The sequence below is a fragment of the Agelaius phoeniceus genome, chromosome 8 (genome assembly GCF_051311805.1).
Source record: "Agelaius phoeniceus isolate bAgePho1 chromosome 8, bAgePho1.hap1, whole genome shotgun sequence".
NCBI lineage: Eukaryota > Metazoa > Chordata > Aves > Passeriformes > Icteridae > Agelaius > Agelaius phoeniceus.
Genome location: NC_135272.1, coordinates 33,504,100 through 33,518,087, shown reverse-complemented (window position 1 = coordinate 33,518,087; position 13,988 = coordinate 33,504,100).

Sequence of the window (13,988 nt, the reverse complement as noted above, 5' to 3'; positions counted from 1 at the left end):
CAATGATTACTCCCTCAAAAGAGCTGGAAGTGTGGTGTGTCCACACCCAGAAATGTGGTTCTTGAAGCAATCACCTCTCCACAACTGTGCACTGCACCCTTCAGTAGGGTACCCTTTGGAGGGTCTGTGTTCCCTGCAGGGGTAAATAAAGGCTCATACACAGAGAATCTGGATATTTTGTTGTTTTTGTTAAGTAAGATATTTTGTTAAGGAGATTTGTACCATACAGCAACCAAGATGGACAATCTGACCCCTTGCTTTTATTGAAGCCCTTCTTTCAGTGACAGCAAGCATCAAGGTTATCATGCTGCTTATGGCAGTAGTCAAATAAATTTGCTTTCTAAAGAGATCTATAAAAACTGGTTTCAGGACCTGCCAGGACACATGCACTGCAGCTGGTCAGCTGTGGAAAGACTTTACTATCTTTGACAGAAAATGCCATTTTTATCTGTAATCTTCTGTTACTCTTTGTCTCAACAACCTGTGAAAGAAGAAAGAATTTGTACAAGATCTCTTACTGTTCTGAGCTGCCTTGCCAGCTTTCAGTACTTCTGCTGAGCTGGCTGAAAGAAAAATATACACAGCAGAAAAGGATCCGTCAGTAGAACAGGGAGGAAATTGCATCCTGGAGCAGAGAAGGCCTTGAGTGATGTTGTCTTCAGTCTCCTGTGAAGCCAGGAAATTCATGACCCTTTCCAAGCCCAAACTTTGCCCACCTAAGCTATCAGACCACATTATAGTTTCCATCAGTTTTGCTCACTTCTTCCCTTGATCTGGTTCTTCCCATGATGCCTTGTCAGCTCTCCCTTGTCATTTCTGCCTCCTCTTGGATTTCCAGTATTTGAGACTGGGACTGTTTTATCTTTACAATACATATTAGCAGAATCAAATGACTACACCCAAAAAAAAACCCTGGAAACCTACAAAGGCAGCTGACTTATCGCCTGTGTCAGATTTCAAAATTCTTTGCAATTTGAGGAACAAAGGTCCTTGTTGAAATGTTCACAGTGGTGTGTCCTCTGGGACTGACATTGCTACAGGAGCTTCTGGAGGAGCTGGATTCATCTGTGGTTTGGGGGAGGATAAGCACAGCAGGTGTATTCCCTGTCTCCAGCACCACCTTGGATCCTCTCCAAGCTGATTTCCATCCTCCCCATTCCAACAGAACAGTGATCACAAGGGTCACTGATGACATTTTCTTGGCCAATTCTCTATTCTCTTCCACTTGGGCCTCTGCTTGTGACACCTTTACATCTTGTCTCAGCTTTCATGACCCCCTTCTCCAGCATTCCTTTCCTGGGGATGCTTTGCATATTGAGCAAATGAAGGGACCTTCCCACTGGTAATTGGCTTCAAATCAAAGAGGGGTGGGGGTGTGTTAGTTTGCAATTTTCTACTTTGAACCAAACTGTCATGGGAACTTCTAACAGTGTAATCTGGATTATCAGCCTGAAAACAGCAGAGTGATCCCAGACCCACGTTCCACAGGTGATTAACCTGAGGGACAGAATAGAGCAGCACTGGAGGTGCAGTTCAGATCTCTGTACTTGCTGTCCCTGCTCCAGGAAGCCACCAGGTTGAGCCAGACTATTGACCAGAGGGAAATTCCTTCAAAGACTGAGCTTGCACAGCCCATTCTCAGCCAGGAATGAAGGTTTTCCACTCACTGCAGGTTCCAGAGCCACATCCCTGATCAAATGGGACAGCTCAGAGGAAAATCTGACAGATACCAGCCACGTAGGTAAGTCTTAAGGGACTCCCAAAACCCCCTAAAACTGCAATGTAAGTTTCCAAGGAGACCACATAATAGAGGAATGATGTGCAAACAGCACAGATTCACTCAGCAGGAGCTGAATGGCAGTGACACCCAGCCACCAACATGTTGATGATCACAAAATCACAGAACAGATTGGAAGAAACCCCAAAAGACCATCTGGTTCAAGCTTTGATGGGAAAGGGAGCCCAGACAAGACCATGTAGCACCTCAGACACCTCCCTGGGGAAGTTTGGCTGATTGTCCTCATGATTTTTTTCTTTTTACTCTGTAATATTTCTTTCTTATATTAAGATGATGGGATCACCCTGCCAACAAGGAAGGCCTTTTCCACTCCCTAGGATTTATTACTGATGTTCTAAACAATGTGAGAGATTGTCTCATTTTTCTGCTGCTTTTTCCTACTGTCCATTTCAAGGTTGTGGAGCAAGATCCACCCAGGTGCAGACGTCAGAAGCAATATTAAGAAGGTCATCTCTGGTCACAGGCAGCTCTAATTGCCAGAGGTAGTGGGATGCAGCCTTTTCCTCAGTCTCAAAGCACAGCACTTGAAATATCCTGTAGGATGAAAACAATGCCAGCTACAGCATTTCTCCCCTAACTTTTGGGAAGAGGGCCAGGCAATCACCACAATTAGTCATCCATTCCAAATGCAGTCCCCATTCTTGGTTTCAGCCTCATGCCTGTCCTTAAGTTAAGGATGAGGCTACGATTTCCATCCCAAGGAGGGTCTTTGCCTCAGTCACACACTATCAATCAGTCTGGCTCTCAGTAATGAGGAAAGATGCTTTCCTTCCTTCCACCTTCCATTTGGACCTTCACCTTCCCAGTGGGATTGTTTTACTGGGTAAAGGAAGACAGAAATAGACAGAGAGAAGCATGTCAATATGTGCATTGAAGAGGAATTAAAAACAAAACATAATGAAATACCTGAAAGCTCAAGGGAATTTGCTGGAAACTAGAGGAGAGAGGAAAAGAAGCAGCTATCACGCCTTTTACTGCTGCACATGGAGTTAGTTTTGAAAAGTTTCTTCTCCCTGTCCTGCTTTCCTCCCCCTGCTTGCCCACTCCCCTGGGGAGGGGAAGAATGATACCTAGAGAAGGTATCATTACAATATTAATCACCTTGAAAAGGGTAGAAACCCAAGATTTTAAAACCCCTGCAAGAGGGAGAAGCGTCTTTAGGGGAAAGTTCAAACAGCTTCTTTTGCTTGAAGACTGCTGGAAACAATATGGCAATCATTAGTTTCTCTCTCCCCAGTTCTGGGTTGTTCATTTAATTCACACATGATGAACAACAGACATGCACATAGGTCCAACAGCAATATTAAGGTTGCCTTTCTTGCTAAGAATCATGCCACTAAAAAGCACATGTGTGAGCCCATGTGGGTCTGGAAAGGGTTAATGGGCTGCTGGGGGCTTCTCCTTGCACAGAGGTGAAGGAGGGACAGCAGTTCAGATGGAGAACATGGCTCACTCTCATGGTGGGACTATCCCTGGGCATGGCAGGATGAGTTGTCTGGGAGGGTGGAGGACCCTGTCACCTTCACCTGAGCCAGTTTCCCTCACTGTGGCTGTGGCAAAAGCCTCCTGGAATGCATTTGAAAGGACAGCATCTGACCTGGTGTGAAGGTACAAGAATCCTCAAGTCCAGCCTGGCTTTTTCAGGGTAAATCCTGAAGCCTCACAAGAATGTTTAGCTTAGGCTTCACTGCTCAGTCTTGAATAACTCCAGGAAAACTGGGTTGTTTTTTACTTATATGGGAGTATCTCTGGTGACAACCAGCCTTTTCTTCCCTCAGACAGGGTGGATTTCCAAAATGACAACTCCCTTTCTGCATGGACCATCAAACACTTGGGCAGGCTGCAGGGTTTTCAGGACAGCCCTGACTGCAGCAGCTGCCCCTGCACTCTGCAGTAGAGTTAAAATGAAACATGTCATCCAGCCAGAGAGTCTCCTGTCCTCTGACAGATCACTACAAAAACAGAAGCTGCTCTCTGACCTGAATTCTTTCTTACATCTTCCCAGTGCCATGTGCTTGTTCTGCACACAAACAGTCCCTGCCACTGAATTCTTGGTGTCATTCTGACCTGGAGCAGCGAGCCCTGTAGCATAAAAGTGATTTGATTTTAACCAGAAGCCTCTGCACACTGGAGGAGGATATTTCCCACTCAGCTCTGGCATTGTCTGCTTGGTGACCTTGAACAGGTAGTGTTATCTTTCTTCATCTCTTTGTCAAGCAGAGACACTGGCACTGGTGGCTCCTGTAAAGCACTTTGAGGGATAAAAAGCCAGGTGTTGACATTACTGTGCAGCAAGCATTCACTCTCATCTGCTTTAAATCTCTGCCTCCTTCATTTTCCTTGAATAACCCCTTTGTTCCTGTATTATGAAACACTGTAAGTAGACTCATAAGTGCTCACAGGAGTGAAAAGTGGACACAGACTGGTGGAGAGCCCCTCCTGCAGGGCAGGACTTCCAGGGGTGAAACCCCAGCCCCACTGACCCCAGTGGGAATGCTGCCAAGGGGGTGACTACTTTATTGCTGATTCACAGCAAATGATAGCAAGAGAAGCATTTCATGGCATTTTCTAATCTGCTTCTTGAGGGTTTAGTCATCCCAAAAGTCACTATGAATAAGGATTACTCTTCCCTTTCAACAAATTGATCTCTCATGCAAAACTCTGCCCAGTTAACGATTTCTTCACTGCATGGGGGGGGTTTTTGTTTTTCTGGTGAAGTTACCACCATCTGTGGCCAAACAACACACTCAAGCCCAGTAACCTTTCAGAAAGATGACAGATGATGTCTGCTGCTCATTTCATGTGGTTTTTGCCCAGTACGGTCCCTGAGGAAAGGAAGAAGGTGCCAAAACTGAAATAAGAAAGATAACATTGGTAAATGTCAGAGCTCCCTGGTGAGTGCAGAGATCTCAAAGACTTGGGAATGCTGAACAGATGACTCACTGGGAAGGGTTCCCACACGTCCTGTTTTTGACAGATGGGACACTGACTTATTATATTTAGGATCCCAATGGCACTATAGTTGCATCTAGAGGCCTTGGTAGTGGAGGTGATGACTTCTGGGGCTTTGTGAGGTAGAAATTATCATGCAGGATGAGGAAACTGGATTTATTGTAAAACTTTGAGGCCAAATCCTTGCATGAATATTTTGGAGCTGCTTACATCCAGGGCCTGGTTTACAGGTGCTGAAGGGCATCTTCCTTGCTGGAAAGAGAGATTTTGTCATAGTTATACATGCAAACATACCAGTTCTCTGTTGAAATGCTATATATATATGTTTCCCATTCCTTGTCGAGCCTGCTACATCTTCCAATCATTTGGATCCACACTTCACACCTGTCCTGAGCTTAACTGGGCAATGCAGAGATTTTGCCTTAGTCCCATGGACAGATTTCAGAATTATTTCTGTTCAGGTCAGTCCAAAAGCAAGTTGGTTTTTTTTTTCTTTTATTTTTGGTATTGAAAAATTATGTCATGTTGAAAAATTAGATATCATTTCCAAGTGAATAGGCAATGTATCCTCTATGTGAAATGCTGAAATCACAGTCCAACTTTCCCATATTTCCCTCTGCATTTTCAGCCAAAACCACTGGCTGAATGCAAAAGTCCTAAATCCCACCCTATTTCTAATTGAGTTCACTATTCAACAAATAAATAAAGCCATGCAGCTCCAATGTAATGATGCTTGTGATGACATTTTCCACATTCTGCTCCAGATCTCTATGTCATTTATCCCACCATGAGCTGGTGTAATTTACCCTACAGCAGGATGAACAGTTTGGAGTCTGCTACTGTCTATGAACTAAAACAGACCTGGAGTGAAATCCTGACCTCAGACAATAGCAGCTTTGCCACCAGCAGAAGTGGGACCAGTTTATCAGCCCAGGATTTCCAGCTCAGGCATTAGAGGCTTGTATTTTTGACAGTTTTAATCCAGAAGCCCTGAGCTCGCTACCATCATCTGTGGGTGTGATTACATGGGCAGACAGGATAAAGCTGGAGTACTCAGAGTATTTCTGCTCCACTTCTGCCTCCAGATTTGAATCTGTCACTCAGCTGGTCCTGTCAAGCCAAATAATTGCTCTTCTGGGGACAAAGTCCCACGGTGAATACACCCCAGAGCCCTCCCATTTAACATGGTGCTGAAGGAATACTAATTTGTCCATTTCCCCCTCCCCTTCTTATCCAGTTGAAATAATAAATATTTTTCTCATGATTTATTGGATTTCAGTTTGTTGAAAAGATCCTCCAAACAAATGAAGTTTTAATGGCAACAAACACCAGCCGTAGCGCATTAGAAAATATAAACAGCAGCAGAGACCATTAAACAAAAACCACTTTGGATACAGCTGACACAGTGCTCAGCAATCTTCACCTCCCGAGGCCAGGGCCCCAGACAGAGGGTCACAGAGAGTCCCTCACTGGAAAGGAAATTTGGAAGGATCACAGATTTGAGTCCTTTGGATGCTGAGGGCTGCAAGAGAGACTTTTGAAGTGACCAGTCCAGACTTTGGGCCACTCAGGACCATAGGCAAGACCTCAAACACTAAATCCCAGAATGGTTGAGGCAGGAAGGGACTTTAGGGACTATTTCGTTCCAACTCCTCCTGCCCTGGGCAGGGAACTTTGCACAAGGATCAGGCTGCTCAGAGCCCCACCCAGCCTGGCCCTGGTGGAGGGATCCATTCCGGACAGGAAGAGCCAAGGCAGCCCCACACTCTGTTCCCTTCCTTCTGCCATGCCCACTGCACTCCACCTTCTGCCAGCTCCCCTCCTCTGTCTTGTGCTCTCCTCCTAACAAATGGGCTCAGGCTGGAGTTTTTTGTCCATCATTATTTTTTTGTCCATCACTGCGTGGACACCTGCACAGCACCTGTGCTGGGGCCAGCCAGCACTGCCTCACAGATGAGCAGGTTGCCCTGAATGACCCTCCCTGCAAGAAGGGCTGATGTGCACCTCTGCAGGGGGAGGTAATTTGGGTCATTTTACCCTGCTGAGGAAGAGGGATGGCACCACCTGTGCACAGGTGAGAGGAGTCAGCACAGGCTCGGTGCCACAAAACAGTTGTCACCCCATCCAGGGCACATCCACAGCCTGTCCTGTCTCCTTGTCACATCTGTCACATGTGTCTCTGCGTGGGTAGAAGCAAGTGAAGTGGTCACAAAGTGAGTTCTGTGTGCCTGAGTTTATTATCAATATACCCCTAATTACTCCCCTGCCCTCCCCTGTGGCCAGCACAACTGGTTGTGCAATCACCCTTAGAACCAATGCTGTCAAAACAAACACATCCCTCAACTGCTTCTAGCAGGGTGATTTTTTTCTGGGTCATTTTGACAGTGTCAGAGTAGAGAGTGAGTACTGGCACAGCTACATCTGCACCTTGGAGCCTGGAGCAGGGAGAGATCAGGTGGAGAGACAAAACACTCCATTCCTTCAGAGCAATCACAGCAAAGTCCAAGCAGAAAGGGATTAAGAAGAGTTGTCCAACAACACAACATTTGTCAAGCCAAGTCTTAGGATGTTTCTGCACAAATCCTAGGGTCTCATCTATCCACAGCCTTTTCTCAACTCATAGATGCTATTCAAAACAGCCTTCATTAGTGCACAGCTGGGTTTGCCACCTTTTATTCAAACAGGGGAAGCATGGACCAGTAATGTGTTCCAGAGACTGGAAATCAGGATGTTTTGATTTGAGATAAAGTACAAAACATGTGTGAGTGACCAAAGACACCCTGCCTGAGCCTTTCAGGAAATAAGTGATTTAAGACATCTTACCATAAGAGCAAGAGTTTACTGTCAATAAACCATTGTTTACTGTCTACACAAGAGCTGTGGCTACTACTTTATTCAAACATTCATATTTTGTCTACTTAATCCATTCCAAGTCACTGCAAACAATTTCCCTTTCATCATCCAGGGATGCCTGGGAAAGGATCCTGTCTGTCTGTATGGAATCCAAGCTGCACCTTGACATTCCCAGCATGTCCAGGGCTCCAGGCTGCCCCTCCAGCCCCGCATGGGCCCTGACCTGAGCAGTCACCTCTCTCCTGCTCCCTTTCTCAGCTCCAAGGGCAACCAGCAGGATTCACAAGGCCATGAAATGAAGTCCACCTTTCAGGAGTGTGGCCCCTGCCCACACAGCTCATGCAAACTTCACACTTGAGCTCATCTCTGCAGCTCCCAGTCTAAACATACCTAGTATCAGCGTGGTTCAGATGCCAAGCAATGAAAAATAATGAGCTTCATTTAAATAAAAACAACCCTAAAGCCCACAACAATCCACAGCAAAATTCTATTTCTACTCCAGCCTGTGGGCTCACCATAGAAAGGCTGAGCCCACTGGGAAAAGTCATAATCCAGCTGATTGTAAACAACATACCAAATACTCACAATCAGATTTATTTCATGGTTTAGAAAATCACTGAGTCATCACTATGAGCACCACGCTGAGCTGTGTACTGAAACACATCATAATTAAACTGCAGCAGATCAGAATTGTTCCAGGAATGAACAATGTCAGGAGCACAAAGTGGCCAACGTGGATTTGCAAGAGATTGTGCAACAATGGTTGCAGGGCAAAAAACATTCATTTGTTTGAATTATGGGCAGGTTAATTTCATTTTTAACTAAAGATCAGGAAAGGATTCAGATTAAGGAGAAAGCAGCAAGAAGGATGAGGCAGGTAAATGAATTTAATAAAAATAATCACTTATAATAGCATGGGAGAAAAATAGAGAACTCAAAATGCATTCACTGAGGAGGATGTAGACATAACCAGAAACAGCCCAAGGTTCTGTGATGAACAATCCCACACTGGTAACAAGCCTAATCAAAAGCCCATCAAAATCAAGGTCTTTCCACTGACTTTGCCCTTCGTGACTGCACGACAAGCAAAACTTTTCCCATTACAGACTGTCTGCTACAAAATCTTTTCTGTTTCTCTACACATTTTTCCACTGCTCTTAATAAAGTCATTTTCTTACATTATGTTAATATTTAAAAAAAAAAATGAAAAGAGAAACCCTTCATAAATACACAATCAAGCCTGAGGTAATTTTCCTAAAATAATTTTTTAAATAAACTGCTCTGTACAAACTTCAGTCAGTTCAAAATGTGCTTTGAAACTGAAGACTGTGGAAAAGTTAAAGAAGTGATTGCTGATAAATAGTTCCATATGATTTATCGAATATAATATCCTTCCCCCCACACCAGAGTGATTTTTCAGATCTTAGGGCATGGACTTGTTGCCTGCTAAGAGATGTGTGCTGAGGTTTAATAAGGTATTTATATGCTAAAGAGCTTCCTCCTGTTCCTGTATTGAGCATCAGCAGTATTCTCCTAAATAGAAATATCCCTTAGGATGAAATTGAGCTAAGCTGGTGGAGTTGTATAGAAGTGACATCTAAAAATACTCTAAAATGTTCCTCTTTGTTGTTGGAGCAGGAAGGATGGCCTGCTTTAGTTAGGTTGTGGCAGCACCCAAAAGTTTATCCTATTAGATGTAATAAAATGTGATAACATCACATTTAGATGTCCAGTTAAATTCCAAAGAGATTTTCCTGGGGTCTGAGGGAGAATGGAAGTGATCACTGCCTGATAATATGATCAAACAGCAGATGGAGAGCTTCTGATGGTAAGATTAGAGGGCACCATCTCTAGATAGCAGCTTGGAGAAGCCAGAACCCCCTTCCCTCTTTCAGAACAGATAATGTCATTATATTGAACTGGGCCATAGGAATATGTGATCTGGAAAGACTCAGGGTGGAAAACAATCCCAAAACCAGGCACTTTTTCAGCTTCTCTGTATTGCACCATTGCCTTACAAAGCCCTTGGAACGCCTCTCTGGGTAAGCTGTTCAACTCTGCTTTAACACATGCATAGATGCCTCACACTGTGTAAAAGATTTGTACTTTCTGCTAGAAATTACCCAGGTTTAAACAGATCCCTGAGCAAAATCCTCAGGTGTGACCATCCTCCCTCTCCTGCCAGAGCAGCACGAATCCATGCATGGGAAATGCACGAAAACAAATGGAGCAGGAACCCAAACTTTGTGCTTGGGTTGTTGCTAATCATGTGAGGAGCTGGAGTACAAGGACTCCAAATTGGTTTTTCTTGGGACTTGTGTAAACCAACAGAGGCTTGGTGTCTGCTCCATGAGGAGACAGCAGCTCCAGGCTTTCACCTTTCTTGGTAGGGTGAAATCAAGCATTAACCCATGTTAGCCCAGCTTTTCACAGCCTTGGATCTGGCCACGATCCCCAGCCCCACTCAGGCAGAACGTGGGCAGGAACAGAGAGATCCATGTGTACCCATTTGTCAAATGTGAACTCAGAGGTCTTCAGAGTGCTTGGAAGGACATAAAGAGTGTTCCTTTCCAAAAGCCTTGGCAAGGAAATGGCTGGGCTGAGCTCTCTGAGCTCTAAACAGGAAACAGGTTCTTCACTCTCTCAAGTGGCTCAATGAAAAATATCATCCATAAGTGACAGTAATGCCTCTGCTCACATGCAGCCAGAGGATGCCAGAAATTCAGGTGAGAACACACGAGAGCTGCAGAGGCAAAATACTGACACTGAGCAGAGCGGGGCAACTGAGTTCAGGCTCCCCTGGATCAGCACAGCTGATATCCAGCTGCCAGGATCTTCCAAAGGTACCAAATTCTGGGCATTTAGGAGAGTCTGGAAGGAAAAATGAGAGGGCAGCGAAAAATACTGCAAGAGTTCACCCTAAAACTTCCAGAACTACAATGAAAACTTCCAGAACTACAGCATGAAAACCCTTTCTATAAGAAGATTCAAGAAAGGTGCATTTGGATGGGGAACATTGTCTGGTTGTGCCACACGTCTCTGCAAAGTCACATAAATGTCCCCAGGTGTTCCAGTAGACCCAGGACATGGCTACAAAATTCAGCTGAAAATGGGGGACTGGAACAAGATGATCTTCAAGGTCCCTCCCAACCCAAACTATTCCACGATTCTGTGGACAGTAATGGTCACAGGGGTGAGGAAGAAGTGAGCTCAGTATGAACATGTGGAACTCACTCACATGTTCAGTGTTCTTGTGTTTGTTATGGGAAAAAAAGGCTGAGTGTGGGTGGGCTGAGAGCCCCCCACTACCACAATGTGGAAATAATAAATCAACAGGGAGCCCTGGAGAGCCACCTGTGATTTTTAAGTGTGAAAACCCCTCTTTCTCCTGCCTCCACCATTCTGCCTTCCATTGTATCCTCAACCCAGCACAGGTTCCTTGGGAAGGGTCCCACAGCCCACTGGTCTGAGATAAGTGGGTGAACCCCTCAGCTCCTGTCTTGCTTGGCTTTAGTGGTTTGACTCTTTGTCCCTTGGCTGTTACACCACCATGTCCTGCTTGGGCTATCCCAGATTCCCATGACACTCAGCCCATGCCAGGAATGTCACACACATCTTCCAGCACCCCAGTCCTGCTTCACTGCCTACAGCAGGCTTCCTTTGGGGCAGCTCCTGTCTCACCCTTCCTTGGCACTTCTTACCTGCCTCTGCCTTTCACATTTCTCCTTCCTCCTCAGATTTTCCCATTTTCCTGAAAATCCTGAATGCCCAGCACAGAGCAGGGACTGGGGCGGGAGTTCATTGATCCCATCATGGCCAGGTTTCAGACAGCAGTTTCTGTAATTCCCCTCTGGAAAAGGGGTCACTGTGTTGATTTATAAACTTAGGAACCAAATGCCTCTCTCAGCCCTGGTGGGTAATCAGGCCCAGCCTCCCCAGCAGCTACATATGGCAAGCAGAGCTCCACAAAGGCTTTTGTCCACATTTCCCATCAGGCAGACTCTAGGAAGACAAACTGTGGCCAAGGTTACCTTAGCAGTGACCCCCAGCCTCTGGCCCTGCCTCAGCAGTCCCCAGAGATCCCGGTGTCCACACACAGATGCTCTCCCCTGCCAGGCTTTCTGTCCTGGGAAACATTCCAGTCCTTTTCCCTGGGAAATGGGGGCTGCAGAGCATGGAATTAGCAGCATTAGCCTCAGGGGCATACCCAGGGGGGGAATATTAACCTGAAACTGGACATTTTTCACCTTTTCTCTAGGCTGTAGACTTTTGCAAGACAGTTTGGTCTCAGTGTCCAAGGAGGAGAATGGCATCCCATTGTCTGCATCACCAGGAGAGGTAGGAAATGTCCTACATGCGCAGAGGAGCCAGTCAGGGACAGGGGACAGGGGACATCCCCCTGTGCACTTCTACCAGGAATAACAACCTTCCCTTGGCTCTCCTCTCTGCCTGCCCCAGAAGAAGTCTGCTCTTGGTTACTGCTTGCAAAAGCCTCCTCTGCCCATCCTTATAAATATGAAATATGTGCTGCTATGTTTGCAATTATGGATGTTTAAATGAAATCTTAATTGCAAGAAGAAAGTATTTTTATTCATATTTACAGTACCTAGAATGAACAATGACAACCCATATTATGTCAGATGTCAGAGCGTTTGTTATTGTTGCTGTTCTAATTCTTTTGACCAGCTTATAAGTCATAATTGAAGCCATTTATAGAAAAAAATGGCACTGTAGTCTCTCTTCTTCTCATTTTTGTTTTTGCAATAAAAATCAAGCTAAACTCTGCCTTAGCTAGAAAAGAGTTAATGTGAAGAATAACAGTGGGAACCATGCTCTTCTCGAAGGGATATTTATTTGATTTTAAAGAACTCGTTCTTCATGCAAAGAAAATGAAGGTTGGATACAGAAGAGAAACATCTGCCTCCTCCAAAGTTATGAGAAACCTTGTTGCACATTCCTAACCTTTCTCCTGTCCTTTTGGCCAAAAATCAATTACTTTTCTTTTAAGGTTGCATATTCATATTGGGCAAGGGGGCAACCAGCACATAAGAATCACTCTTCAGAGACAGACAGAAATGTGTTCACTAAAAAGAAAGGGCAGAATATATTTCCCCTTCTGGGAATAAATTTTTCAGTTACCAGAGAGAGATCTTCCTGGATGAAAGATTTGATCCCTAAGACACAGGATGGTTGCAGCAGACACTTGTCTGTTTCAGGTTTTGGTGCAAAAGTCAAGGAAATGTCTTTCAAACCCTTTTGACATAATTTGCCCACTCCTTTGGATGAAAGTATTTAGCAAAATGTTGATTTCTTTGAGATGGATGTTTATCTTAGCAAAAGATTTCAAATTTGTACCCATTTCTGCTAGGACTGGGAGTGGCCCTGGCAACACAGGTTTGAACCCTGCTCTGAGTCACTTGGGCTGCAGTGTCCACTTAGATATGGCAAGAAATGTGGAGGAAACTGGACACCAGTTCATGTTATTTACTAAATTCTATGGCTTTAGCCAGTTTGGCAGGGAAAGTCTAGAATAAAAGACTGTTGAGAAATTCTAGCATATCCAAAATGTATTACCAAAATATTTTTATGCTTTCAACAAGTCAAACTGAATGGATATTTTCATTTAATCAAACTGCTTTTCCATCTTTTCAGCTGCCTTTCCTATCTATTTAGGGGCATTTTTCATGACTGGCTGAATACAACTGTAAAAACATCAGACTAAAGCACTTAAAGACACCAAATAATGCTTTTGAGAACAGGTAGCTTTACAGAGTCCAGAAGGAAATAGCTGAAAGCTAAAATGTTTAGTTTATTCTGCAGAAGTGGGGCATAATGAAAACAGCTGGAAACAATTTCGATGGCAAGCTTCTTTTATACATCTCAACATCTCCCTAACCTCAGCATTCACCTTGAGTACAAATTGCCCCAGCAACTTGCAGTCCAGGATTAAGAAACTATTGCTTATTTAAATACAGATTTGCTGGGGATATCCACAGGAAATTTGAGGAGCTACTTGCTGAATGCAGACCATTGTTTGGGTTGCAGCAGCTCAGAGCAGACTCCAGCAAACCAAGCACAGTGTGCAGGGCACTGTACAAATTTTGGAGGTGCCCTCCTGAGCTCAAATTGCCATAATTTTCCACGATTACTACATCACCTAAGCACTCAGATCTTCATGTTGAGTTGAAAAGCTCCCTTTTCTGCCAAATCTGTCCCAACCCCATGAAGCTAATACCCCCCCAAAAAGGGCTGGAATCAGCTGTAGCAGATGGGAGCTGTGGGCACAGGGGTGAAGGTGGCTGGTTCAAGGATACACAGGCAGGCTCTGGCAGGGCAAAGAGTAAATCCACATCTCTGGCACCAAAGCCTGTGTCACAACCAAACC